This window comes from Mesoplodon mirus (assembly GCF_964341445.2).
Source record: "Mesoplodon mirus genome assembly, chromosome: 6".
Lineage (NCBI taxonomy): Eukaryota > Metazoa > Chordata > Mammalia > Artiodactyla > Ziphiidae > Mesoplodon > Mesoplodon mirus.
In genome coordinates this window covers 136,382,199-136,398,487 of record NC_138982.1, presented here as the reverse complement: position 1 = coordinate 136,398,487, position 16,289 = coordinate 136,382,199, and positions in this window count along the sequence as shown.

The window sequence follows — 16,289 nt, the reverse complement described above, 5'->3', positions numbered from 1 at the left end:
ACTGCACTTACCAAGTCTTGCCCTACAGGACATGAGAAATCTCAAACACCAATTCCCATGTGAACTTTTAAAAAAATTAACTAATTTATTTACTTATTTATTTTTGGCGGCGTTGGGTCTTCATTGCTGCACGTCGGCTTTCTCTAGTTGCAGCGAGCGGGGGCTACTCTTCGTTGTGGTGTGTGGGCTTCTCATTGCAGTGGCTTCTCTTGTTGCAGAGCACGGGCTCTAGGCACACGGGCTTCAGTAGTTGTGGCTCGCGGGCTCTAGAGCGCAGGCTCAGTAGTTGTGGCTCATGGGCTTAGGTGCTCTGTGGCATGTGGGATCTTCCTGGACCAGGGCTCAAACCCGTGTCCCCTGCATTGGCAGGCGGATTCTTAACCACTGCGCCACCAGGGAAGTTCCCATGTGTACCTTTTTTGGACAGTTATTTACCATTTTGATGACAACAGCTGCATAATTCTGGAGAAAGGATTTGTATATTTAACTGTGGTCCCTCTACAGGATGGAAGCAGGAGATGCTCAGAAACAATGCAGGTACCACAACACAAGACAGCAGAGTCATTGGAGAGGGTCCAGGGCATAGTTATCAAAAGTGAGCATATGTTGGGTTAAACAAAATGTGCCCATTTTTCTTAAAGTCTTTAGAGTCCCTCAATGCATCGTTTTATGTTTAATAAGTCATTTCATAGTTCGTTCATTCATTTATTCTTTTATTCTCCAAATAACTGAATGCCTACTGTATGCCAGTCCACTCTACTAGGCTCAGGGCATAGAAGGATAAACAAAAAAGAGACACTTTTCTACACAGTATATAGCACAGAATGGTTTTTAACCTAGAGCCCATAGACCCTCTCCCAAAGTGGTTCATGAACGTGGATGGGAAAAAATTTACAACATTGTCTTCACTAACCTCTCACTGCTGGAAAACACTGATTTGTCTCCATCACTATCATTTTATTTTTTCATATAAAATTCTTCATAGAGTTTCATTTAAATGGAATCATGCAGTATGTAGAACTTTTTTTTTTTTTTTTTTTTTTTTTGGCGGTACGCGGGCCTCTCACTGCTGTGGCCTCTCCCATTGTGGAGCACAGGCTCCAGATGTGCAGACTCAGCAGCCATGGCTCATGGGCCCAGCTGCTCCACGGCATGTGGGATCTTCCCGGACCGGGGCACGAACCCGTGTCCCCTGCATCGGCAGGCGGACTCTCAACCACTGAGCCACCAGGGAAGCCCAGTATGTAGAACTTTTGAGATTGGCTTCTTTCACTCGTCATAACAACTTCAAGATTCATCCAAGTTGTTGGGTGTCAGTAGGCCATTCTTTTTTATTGCTAAATTGAGTAGTATTCCATAAGGATGTACCACAGTTTATTTACCCATTTATCCATTGAAAGACGTTTGGATTGTTTCTAGGTATTTATGATTATGAGTAGAACTGCTATAAACATTCATGTACAGGTTTTTGTGTGAACATACATTTTCCATTCACTTGGGTAATTCCTTAGAAGTATGATTGTTGGGTCATAAGCTAAGTGTGTATTTAGCTTTATAAGAAATTGCCAAGTGGTTTTGCAGAGTAGTTGTGCAATTTGGCCTTCCAAACTGGCAATATATGAGAGTCCCAATTGTTTTGCATCATCCTGAGCACTTGGTATTGCCTGTAGTTTTTAATTGTCACCATTCTATTTTGCCATTCTAGGTATGTAGTTATATCTCTTCAGGGTTTAATTTGCATTCTCTAATGGTCAGTGATACTGAGCATCTCTTCATGTGCTTATGTACTGCTGGATATTTGCCAATATTTTGTTGAGAATTGTTGCATCTGTGTTCATGAGAGAAATTGTTCCATATGCTTTCTTTTATTGTACCATCTTTGTCTGGTTTTGGCATCAAAGTAATGCTGGCCTCATAAAATGAGTTGGGGAGTGTTCCCTCCTATTCTATTTTCTAGAAGAGACTGTATAGAATGCATTGTATTTCCTCTTTAAATATTTGATAGAATTTGCTAGTGAAATCGTCTGGGTCCAGAGATTTCTTTTACAGAAGGTTTTAAATTACAAATTCAGTCTTCAAAATAATTTTAGGGCTATTCAACTGATCTGTATTTCACCTTGAGTGAGTTTTGGTAGTTTGTGTTTTTGGCAGAATTTGTCCATTTTATCTAAATTGTCAAGTTTATGACCAGAGTCCATAGTGATAACTCCTCTTTCATTCCTAATACTGGTAATTTTTGCATTCTCTTTCTCTGCAGTCTCTGTATAGATTTATCAATAAAATTGAACTTCTCAAAGAACCAAATTTTAATTTCACTGATTTTTCTCTATTGTGTTTTAAATTTTATTCAGTTTCATTGCTTTATACTCTTACTTCTATTATTCCCTTCCTTTTGCTTGTTTTGGGTTTATTTTACTCTTCTTTTTCTAATTTCTTAAGGTAGCATCTTAGGCTGTTGGTTTGATACCTTTCTTTATTCTAATATGAGCATTTTAATTGTATAAATTTCCCTCTAAGCACTGCTTTTCCTGCATCCTACAAATTTTGATATGTTATATTTGGCTATTCATTCAGTTCAAAATATTTTTCTGATTCCCTGAGACTTCCTCTTTGACTCATGGATTATTTAGAAGTGTGTTGTTTAATTTCCAAGGGTTTGGAATTTTCCCAGTCATTCTGTTATTGATTTCTAGTCTAATTCCGTTATAGTCAGAGAACATACTTTGTATGATTCCAACTTTTTAAATTTTTTAAAAAATTATCTTATGACACAGGACATGGTTTATATTGGTAAAGGTTCCATGTACACTTGAGAAGAATGTATGTTCTGCTGTTTTGGGCTGGAGTGTTCTATAAATGTCAATTAGAACCAGTTGTTTATAGTATTGCTCAGTTTTGTATACTATACCCTTGCTGGTTTTCTGTCTGCCAGTTCCATTGATTACTCAGAGAGGAATGTTGAAGTCTCCAGTTATTATTGTAGGTTTGTCCGTTTCTTGTTACAGCTTGGTTAGTTTTTGTTTCATACATTTTCAAGTTCATTTACCTGGTACACATCCATTTAGGATTGCGTGACTTCTCCTCGTGTGAATTTACCACTTTATCACTATGTATTGTCCCTTTTTATCCCTGGTAATTATCTTTGCTCTGAAATCTGACTTGTCCGATATTACTCTAGCCACTCCAGATTTCTTCAGAATAGTGAAATATATATATATATTTCCATCTTTTACTTGTAACCTACCTACATCATTACATTTGAAATGAGTTTCTAATAAACAGTATATAATTGAGTCATTTTTGAAATCTGTTCTGACAACAATCTTTTAATTAGTGTGTTCAGTTCATTTACATTTTATGTCATTACTGGTATTTAGGACTTAGGTCTACCATTTTATTATTTGTTTCCTCTTCGTCTCTCTATTTTTAGTTTGTGTATTTCCCTTTTTCTTCCTTTCTTTTAGGTTATTTAAACATTGTTTAGTTTTCTATTTTAATTTATCTATTGCATTTTTACTATTTTGTGCAATTTTTTTTCATTTTTATATTTTTTATTTTTTTAAACATATTTATTGGAGTATAATTGCTTTACACTGTTGTGTTAGTTTCTGCTGTATAACAAAGTAAATCAGCTATACGTATACATATATCCCCATATCCCCTCCCTCTTTTGTGTCCCTCTCACCCTCCCTATCCCATTGCTCCAGGTGATCACAAAGCACTGACCTGATCCCGCTGTGCTATGCAGCTGCTTCCCACTAGCTATCTATTTTACATTTGGTAGTGTATATATGTCAATGCCACTCTCTCACCTCATCCCAGCTTACCCTTCCCCCTCCCCATGTCCTCAAATCCATTCTCTACATCTGTGTCTTTATTCCTGTCCTGCCCCTAGCTTCTTCAGAGCCATTTTTTTTTAGAATCCATACATATGTGTTAGAATATGGTATTTGTTTTTCTCTTCCTGACTTACTTCACTTGCATGACAGAATCTAGCTCCATCCATCTCACTACAAATAACTCAATTTCGTTTCTTTTGAAGGCTGAGTAATATTCCATTGTATATATGTACCACATCTTCTTTATCCACTCATCTGTTGATGGACACTTAGGTTGCTTCCATGTCCTGGCTATTGTAAATGGAGCTGCAATGAACATTGTGGTACATGACTCTTTTTAAATTATGGTTTTCTCAGGGTATATGCCCAGTAGTGGGATTGCTGGGTCATATGGTAGTTCTATTTTTAGTTTCTTAAGGAACCTCCAAACTGTTCTCCATAGTGGCTGTATCAATTTATATTCCCACCAAGAGTTCAAGAGGGTTCCCTTTTCTCCACACCGTCTCCAGCATTTATTGTTTGTAGATTTTTTGATGATGGCCATTCTGACCGGTGTGAGGTGATACCTCATAGTAGTTTTGATTTGCATTTCTCTAATGATTAGTGATGTTGAGCATCCTTTCATGTGTTTGTTGGCAATCTGTGTATCTTCTTTGGAGAAATGTCTATTTAGGTCTTCTGCCCATTTTTGGATTAGGTTGTTTTTTTGATATTGAGCTGCATGAGCTGTTTGTATATTTTGGAGATTAATCCTTTGTCAGTTGCTTCGTTTGCAAATATTTTCTCCCATTCTGAGGGTTGTCTTTTCATCTTGTTTATGGTTTCCTTTGCTGTGCAAAATCTTTTAAGTTTCATTAGGTCCCATTTGTTTATACTTGTTTTTATTTCCATTTGTCTAGGAGGCGGGTCGAAAAGGATCTTGCTGTGATTTATGTCATAGAGTGTTCTGCCTATGTTTTCCTCTACGAGTTTGATAGTGTCTGGCCTTACATTTAGGTCTTTAAAACATTTTGAGTTTATTTTTGTGTATGGTGTTAGGGAGTTCTAATTTCATTCTTTTACGTGTAGCTGTCCAGTTTTCCCAGCACCACTTTCTGAAGAGGCTGTCTTCTCTCCATTGTATATTCTTGCCTCCTTTATCAAAGATAAGGTGACCATATGTGCATGGGTTTATCTCTGGGTTTTCTATCCTGTTCCATTGATCTATATTTCTGTTTTTGTGCCAGTACCATATTGTCTTGATTACTGTAGCTTTGTAGTATAGTCTGAAGTCAGGGAGCCTGATTCCTCCAGATCCCTTTTTCTTCCTCAAGATTGCTTTGGCTATTTGGGATCTTTTGTGTTTCCATACAAATTGTGAAAGTTTTTGTTCTAGTTCTGTGAAAAATGCCATTGGTATTTAGACAGGGATTGCACTGAATCTGTAGATTGCTTTGGGTAGTATAGTCATTTTCACACTCTTGATTCTTCCAGTCCAAGAATGTGGTACATCTCTCCATCTGTTTGTATCATCTTTAATTTCTTTCATCAGTGTCTTATAATTTTCTGCATACAGGTTTTTTTTTTCTCCTTAGGTATGTTTATTCCTAGGTATTTTATTCTTTTTGTTGCAGTGGTAAATGGAAGTGTTCCCTTAATTTCACTTTCAGAGTTTTCATCATTAGTATATAGGAATGCAAGAGATTTCTGTGCATTAAATTTGTATCCTGCTACTTTACCAAATTTATTGATTAGCTCTAATCATTTTCTGGTAGCATCTTTAGGATTCTTTATGTATAGTATCATGTCATCTGCGAACAGTGACAGTTTTACTTCTTCTTTTCTGATTTGGATTCCTTTTACTTCTCTTTCTTCTCTGATTGCTGTGGCTAAAACTTCCAAAATTATGTTGAATAATAGTGGTGAGAGTGGACAACCTTGTCTTTTTCCTTATCTTAGTGGAAATGGTTTCAGTTTTTCACCATTGAGAACAATGTTGACTGTGGGTTTGTCATATATGGCCTTTATTGTGTTGAGGTAAGTTCCCTCTATGCCTATTTTCTGGAGATTTTTTATCATAAATGGATGTTGAATTTTGTGAAAAGTTTTTTCTGCATCTATTGAGATGATCATATGGTTTTGCTCCTTCAATTTGTTAATATGGTGTATCACATTGATTGATTTGCATATATTGAAAAATCCTTGCATTTGTGGGATAAACCCCACTTGATCATGGTGTATGACCCTTTTAATGTGCTGTTGGATTCTGTTTGCCAGTATTTTGTTGAGGATTTTTGCCTCTATGGTCATCAGTGATATTGGCTTGTAGTTTTCTTTTTTCTGTGACACCTTTGTCTGGTTTTGTTATCAGGGTGATCGTTTCCTCATAGAATGAGTTTGGGAGTGTTCATCCCTCTGCTTTATTTTGGAAGAGTTTGAGAAGGATAGGTGTTAGCTTTTCTCTAAATGTTTGATAGAATTCACCTGTGAATCCATCTGGTCCTGGGCTTTTGTTTGTTGGAAGATTTTTAATCACAGTCTCAATTTCAGTGCTTGTGATTGGTCTGTTTATATTTTCTATTTCTTCCTGGTTCAGTCTCGGAAGTTTGTGATTTTCTAAGAATTTGTCCATTTCTTCCAGGTTGTCCATTTCATTGGCATATTGTTGCTTGTAGTAATCTCTCATGATCCTTTGTATTTCCGCAGTGTCCGTTGTTACTTCTCCTTTTTCATTTCTAATTCTGTTGATTTGAGTCTTCTCTCTTTTTTTCTTGATGAGTCTGGATAATGGTTTATCATTTCTGTTTATCTTCTCAAAGAACCAGATTTTAGTTTTACTGATCTTTGCTATTGTTTCCTTCATTTCTTTTTCATTTGTCTCTGATCTGATCTTTATGATTTCTTTCCTTCTGTTAACTTTGGGGTTTTTTTGTTCTTCTTTCTCTAATTGCTTTAGGTGTAAGGTTAGGTTGTTTATTTGAGATGTTTCTTGTTTCTTGAGGTAGGATTGCATTGCTGTAAACTTCCCTCTTAGAAATGGTTTTGCTGCATCCCATAGGTTTTGGGACATCATGTTTTCATTGTCATTTGTTTCCAGGTATTTTTTGATTTCCTCTTTGATTTCTTCAGTGATATCTTGGTTATTTATTAGCGTATTGTTTAGCCTCCTTGTGTTTGTACTTTTTTGGTTTTTTTCCTGTAATTTATATCTATTCTCCTGGTGTTGTGCTAGGAAAAGATATTGATATAATTTTAATTTTCTTAAATTTACCAAGGCTTGATTTGTGCCCCAATATATGAACTATCCTGGAGAATGTTCCATGAGCACTTGAGAAGAAAATGTATTCTGTTGTTTTGGATGGAATGTCCTATAAATATCAGTTAATTCCATCTTGTTGAATGCATCATATAAAGTTTGTGTTTCCTTATTTATATTCATTTTGGTTGATCTGTTCACTGGTAAAAGTGGGGTGTTAAAGTCCCCTACTATGATTGTGTTACTGTCAATTTCCCCTTTTATGGCTGTTAGCATTTGCCTTATGTATTGAGGTGCTCCTACATTGGGTGCATAAATATTTACTATTGTTATATCTTCTTCCTGGATTGATCCCTTGATCATTATGTAGTATCCTTCTTTGTCTCTTGTAATAGTCTTTATTTTAAAGTCTATTTTGTCTGATATGAGAATTGCTACTCCAGCTTTCTTTTTATTTCCTTTTGCATGGAATATCTTTTTCCATCCCTTCATTTTCAGTCTTTATGGAGCTTGCTGGTTTTTGAGTGGAGCTGGGTCTTAGCGTTGAGATGGAGATCTCTCAGAAAGCTCTTGCCAGTTGATATAATGTGGGTCCTGGAGGTCTCTGGTGGTCCAATGTTCTGAACTCGGCTCTCCCACCTCAGAGGCTCAGGCCTGACACCCGGCCAGAGCACCAAGACGCTGTCAGCCACACGGCCAGGTATGTGGGGAGTTTCTTGACTTCTGGGATGTCTGAGGTCTTCTGTCAGCATTCAGTAGGTGTTCTGTAGGAGTTGTTCCACATTTAGATGTATTTTTGATGTATTTGTGGGGAAGAAGGTGATCTCCACGTCTTACTCCTCCGCCATCTTGAAGGTCCTGCTGAGTCAGAGTGCCGATGGATAACCTGTTACTTTGGCTGCCGGCAGCCAGTGAGAGCTCAGCAACTGACTTGTTGTAGCACCAGATACTGTAGTACCGCAGACAGAAGAAGGGAGCACCAGCAGGAAGAAGGGAACATGAGTTCCTTTTTTTTCTTCTCAGTTGCGCTTAGTCCAGTTTCACTTGCTCATAGCGTACAGCATACAGAGGTTTTGCCCTCAGCTTCAAACCAAAGATCCTTGAGCAAAAAGCTATGCCCAATACCTCAGCTCACGGAAGTGTTGTGGAGACACTGCAATTCAATATGGCTGGGGCCATGTACCACTCTTTTGTGTAATTTTTAAGCTGCTGTTCTAGGGATTAAAATATACATACTCAACTTTTCATAGTCTTCGTAGAATCAATATTTACCATTTCAAGTGATATATTACCACTGTGTAGGCACCATTACCTTCCCTCCTTTATGTTGCCATTGTTGTATTTGTTACCTTAACATACACTGAAATCCTACTAGACAATGTTATAATTTTGGTTTTTAACCATCAAACACATTTAAACAACTCAAGAGGAGAAGAATAGTCTGTCATACTTACCCAGGTATGTGCCACTTCTGTTGTTCTTCCTTCATTTTTGATGTTCCAGCTTCCATCTGGTGTCATTTCTCATCCTGAAGCAATAGAGCTGGTGACAATGAAGTCTCTCTTGTTTGTCTTTCACCTAAGAATGTCTTTATTTCATCTTCGTTTCTGAAGGATATTTTTACTGCATATAGAATTATTGGTTGACAGTTCTTTTAAAATATTCTTTATAAATGTTCCATTTCCTTCTGGAGAAATCTATAGCTATTTGAATCATGTTATTCTATAAGTGAAGTGTTGTTTTTTTCTGGTTGCTTTACATGTTGTTTTTTCTTTAGTTTTCAACAGTTTGATAATGATATATCTGGGCATGGATTTCTTTAGGTTTATCTTCTTTGGGGTTTCTTAGACTTCTTGAGTCTGTAAATTTATGCCTTTCTACAAATTTGGCAAGTTTTTAGCCATTGTTTCTTCAAACATTTTCTATGCACCATATCCTTTCTTCCTAGGACTCCTAGGATAAGATCATTAGAATATTTGATACTTTCCCACCAGTTGATGATACTCTGTTCTTTTTTACTTTTAATCTTTTTTCTCTGTATTGTTCAGATTTTATAATTTCTATTGATTTACATTAAAGTTCACTGACTCTTTCTTCTGTCATCTCCATTCTGCTATTGAGCCCTATCCAGTGAGGTTTTTATATTGGTTGTAGTATTTTTCCATCCTAAAGTTTCCTTTTGGTTCTTCTTTATATCTTTTTTTCTTTTCTGAGACTTTTAATCTCCTCATTCGCTTTAAGAATGTTTGCTCTTACATGTTGGAGTGTTTTTACAATAGTTGCTTTAAATTCTGTGTCATCTAAGTATTGGCTTCTGTTGACTGTCTTTTCCCATACAAATTGAGATTTTCCCAATTCTTCATATGTGCTGAGTAATTTTTAATTGTTTCCTGGACATTTGGATGATTATGTTACAAGACTCTAGATTTTATCTAAATCCTATAGAGAATGTTGATTTTTTTTTTTCATCAGAGTCTACCAGGTTGAGTTCCAATCAGTCTTCCGTGGGTTATGATTCTAACATAAGTCCTGTTTTACAAGATTTCAGATCTGGGCCTGTGTACACTATTCAGTAGCCAGTCTGAAACCTAGGCAGTGGTCTATTTTGTAGTTCAATTCTCAAAATTTATGGTGTGCTATTTGAGGTCAGGTCTATTCTTGTGCATCTCAGGGGTGAGCCCAGAAGTTCATAAAAAACTTTCTGGGGTTGCTTCCCCTAGCTCTTCCTTCCCTCTGGTACTTTCCAATTCCCAGGGGCTCAACTTTTTGGTCCCCTGGCCAAAAAGCTGGGGCTTTACTTAGCCTGCTCTTCTATGCATTTTCCACAACTGCATCTGTGTCCAGGGATAGTAGTGGTAGCAGAAAGGGGGGAAAAAAAAGCATTGGGAGTTTGCCCTATGCTCTTGGGACCACAGCTCTTCTGATCAGAGGGATGATTCTCCTCCCTCAGTTTTAGGATCCTGTGAGCTCTCATGCACCTGACACCACAGGATGGCTTGGAGTCTGGGGCACAAGAGAATGGAGAAAAGGAAAACAAAACAGGGGATTTCTCCACCACTTCTCAGTATTAGGAGACCTCCTTCCTGCTCGCTAGGGCAGGACCTGAGTGGGACTCTCTCTATAGGCACCAGTGTGCATTTCTGGGTTTAGAGCTGTACTGACTTTAGGCTGGGGGGTTCTGGAGGGGAAAAAATGGTAACTCACCACAAGTTTGGGGATTCTTCAGATTCTGTCTTCTTCACCAGTTTGCAAACTACCATTTGCTTTTCAGACAGGTTGGAACGTGCTTACTCCATCTTGCCCTGAGTCAGAACCCAATGTGTTTTATTTCATGCACTTAAAACATAATTTTGAGGTAAGATCCATAGGCCACATCAGCTTCCAAAGAGGTGCCTGGCATAGTAAGGATTTTTAGTCAAAAGGGAGAGACAGACATGTCAGCAACGACTTTCAAATCAGCATTATATATGCTCAGGAGGAGCGGCTAGGAGAGCTGCTTGCAGAGCATATAGGCTAGTTTGGGATCAGGAAAGGCTGCCCAGTGAGCAGGGGAGGAAGAGTGTTCTCAGCAAATGGAAAGTCATGCTCATGAGCCAGAAAAGAACCAGAGTGTGGAAAGTGTGGGTCATAGCGAGTAGTTTAGAATGGCCAGGACATGAACTCTTCTTGGCTTTTGAGACCATGGCAGAAGAAAACCATATTGTTTCATTAGACAGCATTGGTAGACTATTAAATTCAATGAAATTCTAAGCCCACTGGAAGCTGTCATCCTGATGATATCCATGGTAGAATCCAATTCCAAATCTCCATCTCAGTTCTATACATAGACTCTGCTGTGTAGGCATTTCACATTTCAATAAGGAATCCATTCATTTTGTATGCTTGGCAACAACCTCTGTTGTGGATACATATACCATTGGATGGCTATTTTAAATTGCTCTTTCAGAGATCAAAAATTCAGTGAGGAGACTGAAAGCAAAATACAAAAATTAAGAATGCAAAAGAGTAAAATAGCCAAAGGAAAAAATTTAAATTCCATCTTTTCATTATTAAAACTTGAAAAACAACCACAAATAACTGACACAATCAGTATAATACATTTCTCTGTGCTTTTTGAAAAATTCAGATTTGTCAGAGCTGGGGGCAGAGAATGGAAATAAATATGATGAAACAGAGAAAGTGTGCCAAGAAATAAAAAAGGAACTAAATTCCCAAGGCAGGTAAATCCAGCATGCAATAACACAGATGCAAATCCCCACAGACAAACACAGGCCTTGTTGTGAGAAATTTAGTGGCTTTGCCACGGAGACTATGGGCTGAATCTGACCTCAGGAATAGAGCTCATTTCATTACCATGCAACAGCAGGATATTTTGGGGAAAAGAAAAAAAAAAGAAAGAAAGGACTGTATATTCACGCCACTATAGAGGTTTTTTTTACATAAAATATGACTGCCTAAGGATAAAATAGACAATAAAGAGGTAGTTCATTTAATTTATCTTAAGAAAGCATTTGCCATCTCATGCATAATAACCTGCTTGAAAATCAAAATAGGGAAAGAGGACACACTGGGAGACTTTCATTTAAGTAATAAACGAAACTTTACTGAGCATCTACTACAGACCGTGCCTGCACTAAGGTCCAGGGGTGTGTTAAGGACTGAATTGTGTCCCCCAAACTTATATGTTGTAGCCTTAATATTTAATACCTCAGAATGGGACTGTGTTTGGGCCTTTAAAGAGGTAAATAAGGTGAAATGAGGTCATTAGGGTGGGCCCTAATCCAATCTGACTGGTTCCTTAAAAAAAGAGGAAATTTGGAAACAAAAAGAGACACCAGGAACATGCACACATAGAGGAAAGACCATGTGAGGAAGAAAGACCCTGTGAGGACACAAGAAGAAGATAGCCATCTGCAAGCCAAGGAGAGAGGCCCGCCAAACCCCAACCCTGCCAACACCTGACCTTGGACTTCCAGGCTCCAGAACTGTGAGATATAAATTTCTGTTGTTTAAGCCACCCAGTTTGTGGTACTTTGTCGTGGCAGCTTGAGCTGACTAATACAGGTGGGAGGTGAACAGAGGGCATAGGCTCAGGAGGAAGCTGACCCAGGAACAAAGGGTAACAATACTCAGAACCCAGGGTGGGGTGATAAGCAAGCTTGTGGGCCCATAAACAGAGCACAGAGGGAGAAATGACTTGATTCCAGGAAATAATTAAGAAGATCAAAGGATAAACTCAACTTCAAAACTGTCAACACTGATACTTTCTCTAGAAACTGGATTCATCCTGGGTTTGGTCAGACTGAAAACAACATCTGAATCTGAAGCTGCCCCCTTGCTGATGTAGTCTCCCCATCAAGGGGTTTTGGATCCTCCTGCCTTCCAGGTATAAACCATCCCCAAGCAATTAGTATAAGAAGTGCTAACAGGGCTTCCCTGGTGGCGCAGTGGTTGAGAGTCCGCCTGCCGATGCAGGGGATGCGGGTTCATGCCCTGGTCCGGGAAGATCCCACATGTCACAGAGCAGCTAGGCCCGTGAGCCATGGCCGCTGAGCCTGTGCGTCCAGAGCCTGTGCTCCTCAACGGGAGAGGCCACAACAGTGAGAGGCCCACGTACCGCAAAAAAAAAAAAAAAAAGGGGGCTAACAGTTTCTATCCATCCCTCAGCCTTCCACTTTCTCATGATGGTGCCAGTAAACAACTTGCTCTGAATGATCAATGATATGATTGACCCCAGAACATAGAGTACAAATTCAATAAAATGAAAATCATGAATAAAATATGAGAGCTGGCGAGTACATCTTCAATAATATTGCACACTGAGAGAATATTGGCTATTGAATATTGGGAGTTTCAGAAAAGGAGAGAAAAACGATATGAAGAAGCAAACTTGAAAAGTAAATAGAAGAAAACACCCCTTAACTGAATAAAGACCAATTTTTTGACCGAATGTAAATACACTCTAAGCACCAAGCAAGATAAATAAGAATAATTTGAAAAGAAAAAAAAAAAACATCACACCGGGACAAAATCTGGTGAATTCCCAAACTCCAGCTGCTAGAGAACAAAAGCAAATATTTACATAGGGAAGGAAATTTGAATGGCACCAGATCCTCACGGGAAGTAGCTAGAGCCCCCAAGCAGTGGAGCCAGACTTACAGCTTTTGAGAGATAAGGCTCTGGTCCAAGATCCCTCTGCCTGGCTAATATCATGCATACAGGAGGCCAGGGAAAGACACTTTGGCACTTTGCAAGGACTTAAAAAATTTCTACCCATGTTCCATTTTTAAGAAAAGACTAGGAGTACATGGGATTAGGAAAAATCAAATCATAAAAGAAGATACGCAGTTGAACTTCCAATTACCAATGAGGATGGGGACAAGATGGGTAGGAAGAATTAAAAAATAAAAACAAAACCCTTGACTAATCCAGGAAAAATAAGGAAAGTAAAAATAAGACACAAGAAGAAACTTTAATAAATCGTTAAAAAAAGAGGTAAGAAGAAAAAATAAGACCAAAGATATTAGACATCTCAATAAATGTGACTAGATTAAATTCCTCCATTGAATGAAAAATATTCTGAAATAGAGTTTTAAAGCACTATTGGTTATATGCTATTTATGAGAAACAGCCAAACAAAATTCTAAAGAAAGCTTGAAAAGAAAGAGATGGGAAAATATACTGGGCAAGAGTAAACAAAAGAATGGAGGCAACAATGAAGATCAGATAAAGTGGAATTTAAGACCAACAGCTTTAAATAGAACAAAAAGCAATATTTTATCATGATAATAGGAACACCTCCAAATAGAAAGAGTCATGAACCATTATATATTCCTTATGACATTCTTTCTAAATACATAGGGCAAAACTTTTCCAAGATAAAAGAAACGGATGAATCCAGAGTCCGTGTAGGGTAACAGCTCTCTTTGAAATTACCAGATCAAGTTGTCAAACAAGAAGTGAAGACATGGAGACACTGAGTACCCAATAAGCCAAATGCCATCTGCGTAGAACTTCAGACTAAATTTAGAAAACAAATTCTCTTCAAACACTCATAAATGATTTCAGGCTGCTCTAACAGAATACCACAAACTGGGCAGCTTACACAACAAGCATTTATTTCTCACAGTCCTAGAGGCTGAAGTCCAAGACCAAGTGCCAGACAGTCAGGTTCTTGGTGAGGGCTGTCTTCTCATTGTAGGAGAGGAAGAAAGAGAGAAAGAGAGACAGAGGTCTTTTGTCTTTTCTTATAAGGGCACAAATTCCATTCAAGAAGGCTCTGTCCTTATGGTCTAATCACCTCCCAAAGGCCCCACCTCCTAATACCATCACACTGGGGATTAGGGCTTCAACATATGAACTTTGGGGGGAAACAAACATTCAGTCCACAACAATTAGGCCACAAAGGAAAAGGTAAAAATAGATACAAACATTCTGTTCAATGTGGAAGCCTGAGATGATGAGAAAGAATGTCCTGCTCCAAATGGATGGAAATATAACAGAATTTTGTTACAATGCTGAGCTCGAAACCAAACAGAGACAGACCAGAAAAAAAGGGGGTGACATAAAGCAGTGAGAGATAGCAAAAGTACTGAAAACAGTCCAAGGTCTCCCAGAGTCAAACATAGGCCTGGACATCTGGGCTGGGATTGGGGGACCATACTGGAAGAGGAGCCCAGGCTGCCGGGTCAGGAGAGGTGGGGAGCTGAATGAGCCGACAGCCTGAAGCCAGGAGTTACCAAGAGTGACTTGTCTCCAGAAACCAAACGAGAGAACTCTCTACCCATGGATCCAGGAAGCTTGCCTCAGAGCCAGACCAAGCCAGGGATGGGAAAACAGTGACCCATGGGTAATTGGAGTGATGAATGAATATGTTACAAAGTTTCCTCCTGTCCATGAATTCAGAACTGCTCCCACATTCATTATTGGGGTGCAGGTGCAAAACTACTTCCTGGTGCCTGAGTCTTTTACCTAATTACCAACTGGAACTGTACCCATCAGAACTACAGAAACTGCATGTGTCTATGTGTCTTGCTTCTTCACCCCAAGCAATATTTGTTGGAAAACATGAAACCACACTGTAACTGGTTCTTTTCATCATTACCTCCATACTGCTCTGCCAGCCCGAGGTCAAGTGCATCCTGCAGGAGATGTCACATTTCTGAAAATGCCACCATTGGTGCCAGTTCTGTGGCAGGCGACAGACGTTTCAGAAACTCTAAGAAGGGCAGGGCTTTGGAGATAAAAGTGCTGGGGGCTGTAGAAAGTATTCTTGGAACCTCAGTTTCCTCGTCTGAAAATGGGAATGATAATATGTATTTTTGAAGGTTATCATGAGAATCAAATGAGATATGTAGAATAGTAACTATAGTAAATAAGTGAGTATTATTCTTACTATCATTATTATTGTTAGGTGTTTAGGTATAAATAGGTTCCTTGATTTGAAGTAAAAAAAAAATGGGGCTCCCCTGGTGGCGCAGTGGTTGAGAGTCTGCCTGCCGATGCAGCAGACACGGGTTCGTGCCCCGGTCCGGGAAGATCCCGCATGCCGCGGAGCGGCTGGGCCCGTGAGCCATGGCCATGGAGCCTGCATGTCCGGAGCCTGTGCTCCACAACGGGAGAGGCCACAACAGTGAGAGGCCTACGTACCGCGCAAAAAAAAAAAAAAAAAGCTCCAATGATTTATTTTTATTTGGTTTCCATAGCTTGCTAAAATTCTTTTTTATTGCCAAATAATATTCCATTGTATGGATATATCACGTTAATTATTCATTCATCAGTTGAAGGACATTTGGGTTGTTTCTACTTTTCAGCTATCATGAATAATCCTGCTATAATATCTGTGTTTGTGTGGATATGTTTTTCAGTTCTCTTGGGTAGATTCCTATGACTAGGATTGCTGAGTTATATGGTAACTGTATGTCTAACTTTCTGAGGAACTGTGACTGTTTTCCAAAGCGGCTGCACCAGTTTACATTCCCACCAGCAGTATATGAGGGTTCCAATTTCTTCATGTCAGTAGGATGCTTTTTAAAGTAACCAGAGAGCAAATGAACTACAGAAAAATGGGATAGTCAGCATCCCCACCTCTTTCCTGGAGAGCATCACAAGTTGGTAAATATCTGCTTCCTTTTTATTTGTATAAATTGAAACAGAAATAGTAAAGTTCAATCAAAGTCTTTCTCCTAAATTGTGGGGATTCCAGGCAAGGCAAG